This window comes from Rhinopithecus roxellana, chromosome 3 (genome assembly GCF_007565055.1).
Source record: "Rhinopithecus roxellana isolate Shanxi Qingling chromosome 3, ASM756505v1, whole genome shotgun sequence".
NCBI lineage: Eukaryota > Metazoa > Chordata > Mammalia > Primates > Cercopithecidae > Rhinopithecus > Rhinopithecus roxellana.
The window spans coordinates 155,212,146-155,221,937 of record NC_044551.1 but is presented as its reverse complement, the minus strand read 5'-3'; positions in this window follow the sequence as shown (position 1 = coordinate 155,221,937).

Genomic DNA, 9,792 nt, shown 5'->3' with positions numbered 1-9,792 from the left:
GGGCCCTTAACTGATTAGATGATGTCCACTCACATCAAAGCAGAGCAATCTCCAATTCAATACTAATCTCTTCTGGAGACAGACAGACAAATGTTTAACCAGTTAAATGGCATCAATGGCCAAACTGACACACAAAATTAACTATCACAAAAGGCAAAAAGAAATTATTGGTTTTATTCTTTAGTAGAGCCTCCCTTTTGTGATCGTAAGTACTTGCTTAGGTCCCAAGAACTTACGATATCCCTCTTACACCAACCTCCTGTTCGGCGGGGGGGGGGGGGGTGTATTTTATTTAATTTTTAATTTTTATTTTTTTTTAGTTTTTGTTTTGAGATGGAGTCTTTCTCTGTTGCCCAGGCTGGATTGCAGTGGTGTGACCTTGGCTCACTGCAGCCTCAACCTCTGCATCCTGGGTTCAAGCAATTCTCCTGCCTCAGCCTCTTGAGTAAAGGTGCCCACTACTACACCCAGCTATTTTTTTTTTTTTTTTTTTTTTTTTTTTGAGACAGTCTCCTTCTGTTGCTCAGGCTGGAATGCAGTGGTGCGATCTCAGCTGCAACCTCCACCTCCCAGGTTCAAGCCGATTCTCCTGCCTCAGCCTCCCTATTAGCTGGGATTACAGGCACCCTGCCACCACAAACAGCTAAGGGGTTTCACCATGTTGTCCAGGCTGGTCTTGAACTTCTGACTTCAGGTGATCCACTCCCCTCGCCCTCCCAGAGTGCTGGGATTACAGGCTTGAGTCACTGTGCCCAGTATAATTTTTGTATTTTCAGTAGAAATGCGGTTTCACCATGTTGGCTAGGCTGGTCTCAGACTCCTAACCTCAGGTGATCCACGGGCTTCAGCCTCCCTGAGTGCTGGGATTACAGGCGTGAGCCACTGCACCCGGCCTCCTTTTGTTGTTGTTTTTTGAGACGGTCTTGCTGTCACCCAGGCTATAGTGCAGTGGTGCATTCATAGCTCACTGCAGCCTCAAATTCCTGGGCTCAAGCAATCCTCCTGCCTCAGCCTCCCAAGTAGTTAGGACTACAGGTGCACACCACCACACCTGGCTTATATATGTCTTTTTCTTTTGAGGCAGGGTCTCACTCTGTCATACAGGCTGGAGTACAGTGGTGCCATCCCAGCTAACTTCAGCCTCAACCTCTCGATCTCAAGTGATCCTCTCACCTCAGCCTATGGAGTGGCTGGGACCACAGGCGCACGCTACCATGCCAGGCTAATTTTTTTTTTTTTTTTTTGGTAGAGACAGGGTCTCACACTCCTGACCTCAAGCAATCCCACCTCAGCCTCCCAAAGTGGTGGGATTACAAGCATGAGACACAGTGCCCAGCCTGATTATTTGTGTTGAGTGAGGTACACATTATCAGTAGAAATACTACATACATGTGTACATAATGTGTCAATTCTCAGGGAGATCAAGACGTTGAATTTCTTTGATCCACATAACATTTATAGTAGTAGAAATAAAAGCAAGTTCTTACAAACAGTGCATGAGAAGACTGGGTATGAAGAAACAATTCAAATTTTGGAAATAGCCAATATTCAAGAGACCCTTCACCACTTCAGATACCACTGCAGCTCTATTCTCTTCTCCGGTCATAAGGCCAGGTTTTTTGTTTTGTTTTTTTTGAGACAGTGTCTCTGTCACCCAGGCTGGAGTGTAATGGTGAAATCTTGGCTCACTACAACCTCTGCCTCCCAGGCTCAAGCGATTCTCCTGCCTTAGCCTCTTGAGTAGCTGGGATTACAGGTGCGTGCCACCACACCTGGCTAAGTTTTGAATTTTTAGTAGAGACGGGGGTTTCACCATCTTGGTGAGGCTGGTCTTGAACTCCTGACCTTGTAATCCGTGCCTCGGCCTCCCAAGTGCTGGAATTACAGGCATGAGCCACCGTGCCCGGCTCATAAGACCACTTTGTAAGGGCTTTGTCTTCTCCCTTTCTCCACCTCTAGTATTAGAATACAAAATGAGTGAAAGCCCTGGGAACAGATAAAGGAGCTATAGGGTGACCTACTGCACTCTGAACAGCATGCAGGAGCTGTACTTCAGCAATTACAGAATTGCTGAAACAGGCATTTGAGTAGATAAACAATTGAATATCACCAGTTTCTTACAGTTAAACCTATTAGAAGGAGCCATCTCTGCTACAGCAGGTCAGGTAATCTGTCTTGACACTAAAGACTGCAGCTGAACATCAAACCAGCCTTTAATGTAGGCATCATCACTGCAATCAGGAATGGGAAAGTAAAATGTTCTGCCAAACTCACAGGCTCTTAAACAGATTGTTGAAGTCCCTGACGGAGAAAGTGAAGATTAGGGTCAAAGGTGATGGGGGTGTGGGGGTGGGGAGTCCATAAGGGACTGATTATAAAGTGCAAGATTGTGAATATTGATTATTTTTAGGAAGGTGGTCCATCGCTTTCACTGGTTCCTTGGAGTCTGTCCCAAAGAGGGTTAACCATGACATGGAAAATTTACTAGCTTAAATGGCTTCAAGTCATATCATACCAGTCACCCCTTTGCCATTTGCCATCCCCTCAATCCTGTGCATTTATTTAGCATCCTTGGTCTACCATACACCTCCTTGGTATACCTTCCCCACTCAGCTCACACAGATCATTTCACTCAATATCTTACGCTGTTTTTTTTTTTTTCTTTTTGAGCTGGAGTCTCGCTTTGTTGCCCAGGCTAAAGTGCAGTGGCACGATCTCGGCTCACTGCATCCTCCACCTCCCAGGTTCAAGCGATTCTCCTGCCTCTCCAGAGTAGCTGGGACTACAAGTGCACGCTACCAAACCTGGCTAATTTTTTGTATTTTTAGTAGAGACAGGGTTTTACTGTGTTGCCCAGGCTGGTGTCGAACTCCTGAGCTCAGGTGATCTGCACACCTCGGCCTCCCAAAGTGCTGGGATTACAGGCATGAGCCACCGCACCCGTCCCTACGCTCTTATTTTTTAACATCTTAATGTTCCATTTAGCAACTTCATCTTTTTGTTCTTTTTTGCAGTCTTGCTCTGTCACCCAGACTATAGTGCAATTGGCATAATCTCAGCTCACTGTAACCTCCGCCTCCCAGGTTCAAGCGAAATTCTCCTGTCTCAGCCTCCCGAGTAGTAGCTGGGGTTACAAGCATGTACCACCACGCCCGGCTAATTGTTGTATTTTTAGTAGAGACAGGGTTTTGCTATGTTGGCCAGGCTGGTCTCAAACTCTAGAGCTCAAGTGATCCGTCCACCTCAGCCTCCCAGAGTGCTGGGATTACAGGTATGAGCCACCGTGCCTGGCCTTCATCTCTTTTATGACATTTTTCCCTACCTTCTGGATTATTTTGAAGCAAATTCTAGAATTCATAATTTGACTCAAAGTATATACTTTTTTTTTTTTTTTTTGACACAGAGTCTCGCTCTGTTGCCCAGGCTGGAATGCAGTGGTGCAATCTCTGCTCACTGCAAGCTCCGCCTCCCAGGTTCACGCCATTCTCCTGCCTCAGCCTCCTGAATAGCTGGGACTACAGGTGCCCACCACCATGCCTGGCCTTTGTTTTGTTTTTGGTTTTTTTTTTATTTTTTATTAGAGACGGAGTTTCACCATTAGGCAGAATGGTCTCAATCTCCTGACCTCATGATCCGCCTGCCTCGGCCTCCCAAAGTGCTGGGATTACAGGCGTGAGCCACTGCACCTGGCTGACTCAAAGTATATACTTCTAAAAGGATTATACTACAAAACATATCATTGTCACACCTTTTAACATCTTTATAGCAAACAAGAATATGCTTTTCCCAATAGCCTCATAATTTTAAAGTTGATCTGAGGAACCAAAGGTCACACCCACATTGTTTGACATGTCCAAGCTCCTTTCAATTTAGGCTTCCCTGCCTTTTTTCCCCTTTGCAATTTATTTTAGAAACTGGACCACTGGTCCCGTAGCGTCTCCTACATTCTAGATTTTACTAATTGCTTCCCTGTAATGTAATTTAATGTATTCATTCGTCCCATTTAATCCAATTCAAGTTCAGTTTTTTTGACATAGGATCTCACTCTGTTCCCCATACTGGAGTGTGGTGGTGCTATCATAACTCACTGTAACCTCAAACTCCTGAGCTCAAGCAAACCTCCTGCCTCACCCTCCCAAGCAGCTAGGACTACAGGTGCTCACCACCACACACAACTAATTTAAAATGACTTTTGTAGAAATGGCACCCTTGCTATGTATATTGTTCGGGCTGGTCTCGAATTCCTTGAGCCAAGTGATCTTCCCACCTTGGCCTCCCAAAGCACTGGGATTACAAGTATGAGCCTTTCACCCAGGCTGTTTCATTTTTCTACAACAGGTGATGTGTACTTCCATCAGAATTTAAAATATTAACATATGAATTCCAAACATAATTTCGGTTGGCTCTTTTGTCATGTTAGTAGCCATTGATGATCATTACCGAAATCTCTAATTTCATTAAAGGTCTATTATTTTACTTCTGTCTTTTCATTTTTAGTTGGAATACCTCTATAGTAAGAAAATTCCCCTTTTAACAAGTACCAAGTTACACTGCAATGTAACTATATATATAAGGGAAGACCAGTTAAATGCTCAGCTCTTTTCCTTATTTTACTAGTTTTCACAATTAGTTCCATAATCAAAAGTGGGGAAATTAGGTTTCTTGGGTGTCATTGTGAACTCATGGATTTCAACTTATTTTTATGTTTCACTTCATTGCAACTTTTCTTAGTGATACTCAAATTGTTCTAACCTTGGCCTGAGAGCCTGTTCCTGTTGGCTCTTAAGTCCTTTTGACAGGCCGGGCGCGGTGGCTCAACCCTGTAATCCCAGCACTTTGGGAGGCCAAGACAGGCGGATCACGAGGTCAGGAGATTGAGACCATCCTGGCTAACACGGTGAAAACCCATCTCTACTAAAAGATACAAAAAATTAGCCGGGCGAGGTGGTGGGCGCCTGTAGTCCCAGCTACTCGGGAGGTTGAGGCAGGAGAATGGTGTGAACCCGGGAGGCGGAGCTTGCAGTGAGCTGAGATCCGGCCACTGCACTCCAGCCTGGGCGACAGAGCGAGACTCCGTGTCAAAAAAAAAAAAAAAAAAAAAAAAAAATCCTCTTGACAAAACCCCAGTAGTCTATGTTACTTTCTTTGCTTACTGATATAACAAGATGTTCCAGGCTCACCTTGTTCATTTCTGCTTCAGTCCAAGAAACAACTACTTACTTTATCTGTTATCTTACTTATTTAACATCCCTGTCTCCCCTGCACCCCCACAAAAGACCATAAATATAAGAACTGAATTACATCTAAAAATTTTCAGCACTTGTCTCAGTGCTGGACCAAAAAAGTGGCATGCAATAAATATTTATGGAATTCAACTAAAAGATTAGCCTCTGTCTAGCTATTCTCCAGGTGTCTCTGTTGAGTCAAACAACATTAAGCACTTGCCTCTTCAGGTGGGTCAAGGGCAGGGTTCAGGCTCTCCCTATAAATACTCTTATATGCTAGAGGTAGACCCCAGCTAATGAGCTCTCCCTAGAACAGGTATTCTAACACGCACGCACGCACACCCACACCCACACACACACACACACACACCTTTTTTTATACTGAGAGAATGAGAAAAACTAAGTTTTAGTTCTCCATGGGCCTTATTTTCTTAAGGAGGAAATCATTACAGAGTAAAGCATTAATGGCCAGTATCTGCTTAATTTAACAAGACTACAAATTCATGTAAAGATGTCTGATCCTCTAGAGAGGAAACTGTCATTCCTTAGCTGCAGTTCCCCCTCCAACTGAAGAATTACATTTCAACACTAGGTGTCCACAGGGGAACAAAGGATACCTTACACTTCCCCATTCCAAGTCCCTTTCACACACACTGCACTCCATAAACAACTTGTCCTAGGTCAATTTATAAAAACCTTAAATCTTGTTTTATGTTGTACCACTACAGCTTAGGTCATCATTTATTCTAACTTATAAGATATCCTGGCCGGGCGCAGTGGCTCACACCTGTAATCCCAGCACTTTGGGAGGCCGAGGCAGGTGGATCACGAGGTCAGGAGTTCAAGACCAGCATGGCCAATATGGTAAAACCCCGTCTCTACTAAAAATACAAAAATTAGCCGGGCGTACTGGTGCGTACCTGTAGTCCCAGCAACTCAGGAGGCTGAGGCAGGAGAATCACTCCCTTGAACCTGGGAGGCGGAGGTTGCAGTAAACTGAGATCGCGCCACTGACTCCAGCCTGGATGACAGAACGAGACTACGTCTAAAAAAAAAAAAAAGAGAGAGAGAAAACTTTCCTCTAACAAACATACTGACTTCCAGAAGAGTCAAAGATAGCCCGTTAGCAAATGTCACCACAACCATCCCTTCCTTCATCTTGGCTACTTTTTTTTTCTGAACTCCAGTGATCCTGAGTAGCTAGGGACTACAGGTGTGCACCACCATCCCCAGCTAAATTTTTTTTTTTATTTGTAGTATAGACGAGGTCTCACTAGGTTGCTCAGTCTGTACTCCAACTCCTCAGTTCAAGCAGTCCTCCTGCTTCGGCCTCCCAAGGTCCTAGGATTACAGGCATCAGTCACTGTGTGTGGTTTATCTTCGTTACTCTTAAACTTATCTTCACATTAGTAACCAATAACCTCATTCTGTAGCTATTTTGAGGGGAAAGGGTCTTGCTCTCTCACCCAGGCTGGAGTGCAGTGATCACAGCTCACTGCAACCTCAAACTCCTGGGCTCCAGTGATCTTCCTGCCTCAGCCTCCTCAGTAGCTGGGACTAGTGGCACATGCTGCTGTGCCTGGCTGATTTTTTTTTTCTTGTTTTTGTAGAGACCAGGTCTCTCTAAGCACAAAGACTTATTTCTGCTTTCAACATCAAAACAACAGGCCTGTAATCCCAAGCACTTTGGGAGGCTGAGGCAGGTGTGTCACGTGGGGTCAGGAGTTCGAGATCAGCCTGGGCAACATGGTGAAACCCCCATCCCTACTAAAAATACAAAAATTAGCCAGGCATCATGGTCCACACCTGTGGTCCCAGCTACTAGGGAGGCTGAGGTGGAAGGATCGCTTAAGCCCTGGGGTCGAGGTTGCAGTGAGTCATTATTGTACCACTGTACTCCAGCCTGGGCAACAGTGAGACCCTGCCTCAAAAAACAAAACGAAACAAAAACTTACTCACCTACTCCCACCTAATTGGCTAGGAACATCACCTATATCCCAATATCTAACTTTGTTATTGTTTGAGCTGAGGAGAAGTTCTGAGATCATACAGAACAATTTCTTTATTTTTCAGACAATCTGTGTGCTTAGAAAGGTTATATATTCTGTTCTCACCATTTAGCAGTTTGAAAAATCTGTATCACTTTTATATCACAGAACATTCCTCCTCAACAATGAATCGTCATGGTCCCATTTAAAAAGCCTTGATGCAGGCACTACCATCCGTGCTCCATACCTCCCAAATCTCTTCAGGTAGATAACTATCCCAGCTTTTGCCTCTAATGCACTGATTTCTAATTCTAAATGCAGAGACGGTGAATTTGCAGCAACTAGGCCACGAGCTTTTGGGGCTACCTGGGCCTGCAATTGTCTAAGAAATAAGAAATTCAGAGACTGACAAACAGCAATCCTACTTGGGATGTCATCATGCTTACTTCAGCCTGAACCACACAGAAGAGAGCCTTCAAGCATGGACCTGAAGCAATGCTGTAAACACAAACATCAAAATGAAGAGGAGGCCAGGCGGTGGCGGCTCACGCCTGTAATCCCTACACTTTGGGAAGCGGAGGCAGGCGGATCATCTGAGGTCAGGAGTTCAAGACCAGCCTGGCCTACATGGTGAAACCCTGTCTCTGCTATTAAAAAAAAAAAAAAAAAAAATTGGCCGGGCGTGGTGGTTCACACCTGTAATCCCAGCAGTTTGGGAGGCCAAGGCAGGCGGATCACGAGGTCAGGAGATCGAGACCATCCTGGCTAACACGGTGAAACCCCGTCTCTACTAAAAATACAAAAAATTAGCTGGGTGTGGTGGCGGGCACCTGTAGTCCCAGCTACTCAGGAGGCTGCCGCAGCAGAATCACTTGAACCCGGGAGGTGGAGGTTGCAGTGAGCCAAGATCACGCCACTGCACTCCAGCCTGGGCGACAGAGCGAGACTCCGTCTTAAAAACAAAACAAAACAAAACAAAAAAGAGAACAGGAAGGGTAGAGTAGGACAATCTAATATAGAAATAGGGCAAGAGGAATGAAGGAAAACCTTGGACACAGTTGATTCCTAGTCAGTAAGTAGTGTTTATGACTAAGGCAGCCCCTCCGTTCACTACTAAACACAGTGGATGACACACACACAGCAGGAATACAATATTATATGACAAGCGAACATATGCCAAAAACTACAAAATGGAACCCAAAGAAGAGGTTCCAACCTGAGATTCATTTCCTGGGGGAGAGAAGTATGACCGTGTCCCCACCCTATGAAAATACAGGTAATGGGGTCACTGTATATAACACCGGACACCAAACATGAAGTCAGGAAGCCATAAACTAGCTGTGGGACTCTGAACAAGTCCCTTTCACTTTTCTTTGCCTCAGTTTCCCCATGTATGAAATGGAGGTCATATCCCCATCTTCAAAGTGTGGACAAACTTTATAACACACGAAAAAAGTATTCAAAGACCACACAAATGAAAGCACATGATTGGCATCACTACTTACATGTCTCATAAGCAATCTCAAACTTAACAGGCCCAAGATGAAATTCTCAATCATCCCCCAGCACCTGCTCCTCACCTTTCCCACCTCAGTAAATGTCACCACTTCAGTACTCTGGGAACCATTCTTGGTTTTCCTCATCCAATCCATCATTCAGTCCTATTCACCCCCTTTTTTTTTCCCCCTTGAGACAAGGTCTTGCTCTGTCACCCAGGCTGGAGTGCAGTGGTGTGATCTCAGCTCACTGCAGCCTCGAATTCCTGGGTTCAAGGGGTCCTCCCACCTCAGCCTCCCAAGCAGCTGGGACTAGAGGCGCGGGCCACCACATCCAGCTAATTTTTTGTACTTTTTGTAGAGACGGAATCTTGCCATGTTGCCCACGCTGCTCGCAAACTCCTGGGCTCAAGCGATCCTCCCTTTGGCCTCCCAAAGTGCTGAGATTACAGCCGTTGGCCACTGTACCAGGCCCTTCATTCACTTCTATCTGCACTGTCAGCACCCTAGTGTAAGAAAAAATCATCTCTCACATGATAATGAAGCAGCCAAAATAGTCTCTGGGCTTCTCCTGTGCTCTCTCCAGTCCAAACCAGGGCTCTAAACGCTTTAAAGTACCCACTGTTCTTGAAAGAAACCAAACTTCTGAATCTGGCTTAAAAGGCCCTACATAATCTCTTTCCCTGCTGCTCCTTCAAACCTCTCTCCCCGTCCCTGACTGCGCCAGCACACTGGCGTTTCTGTACTTCTCAACTGTGTTCTGCTTCCTCCTGACAAACTCTTACTCACCTCTTGGGTCTCATTTCCGAGTTGCGTCCCCGCCATACACTCTCAGAGCACCCTGAAGTACTGAAGCACGTGTGTAGTTATTTTATTATAAGAAGTATGAAATCACAGACGGTTCGAAACCCATCGACTATAAGCTCCGTGAGGGGTGAGCACTGTCATCTGTTTGGTTCACCTCTGTATCGCCAGGAAAACAGGGTCCAGCACACGGTCTGGGCTCAATATTTGAACCCAGACGAGGTGAGGGGAGACAAAGTAGCCACCTAAAAATCCTGACTCAAAAAGATAAAGCTCTAA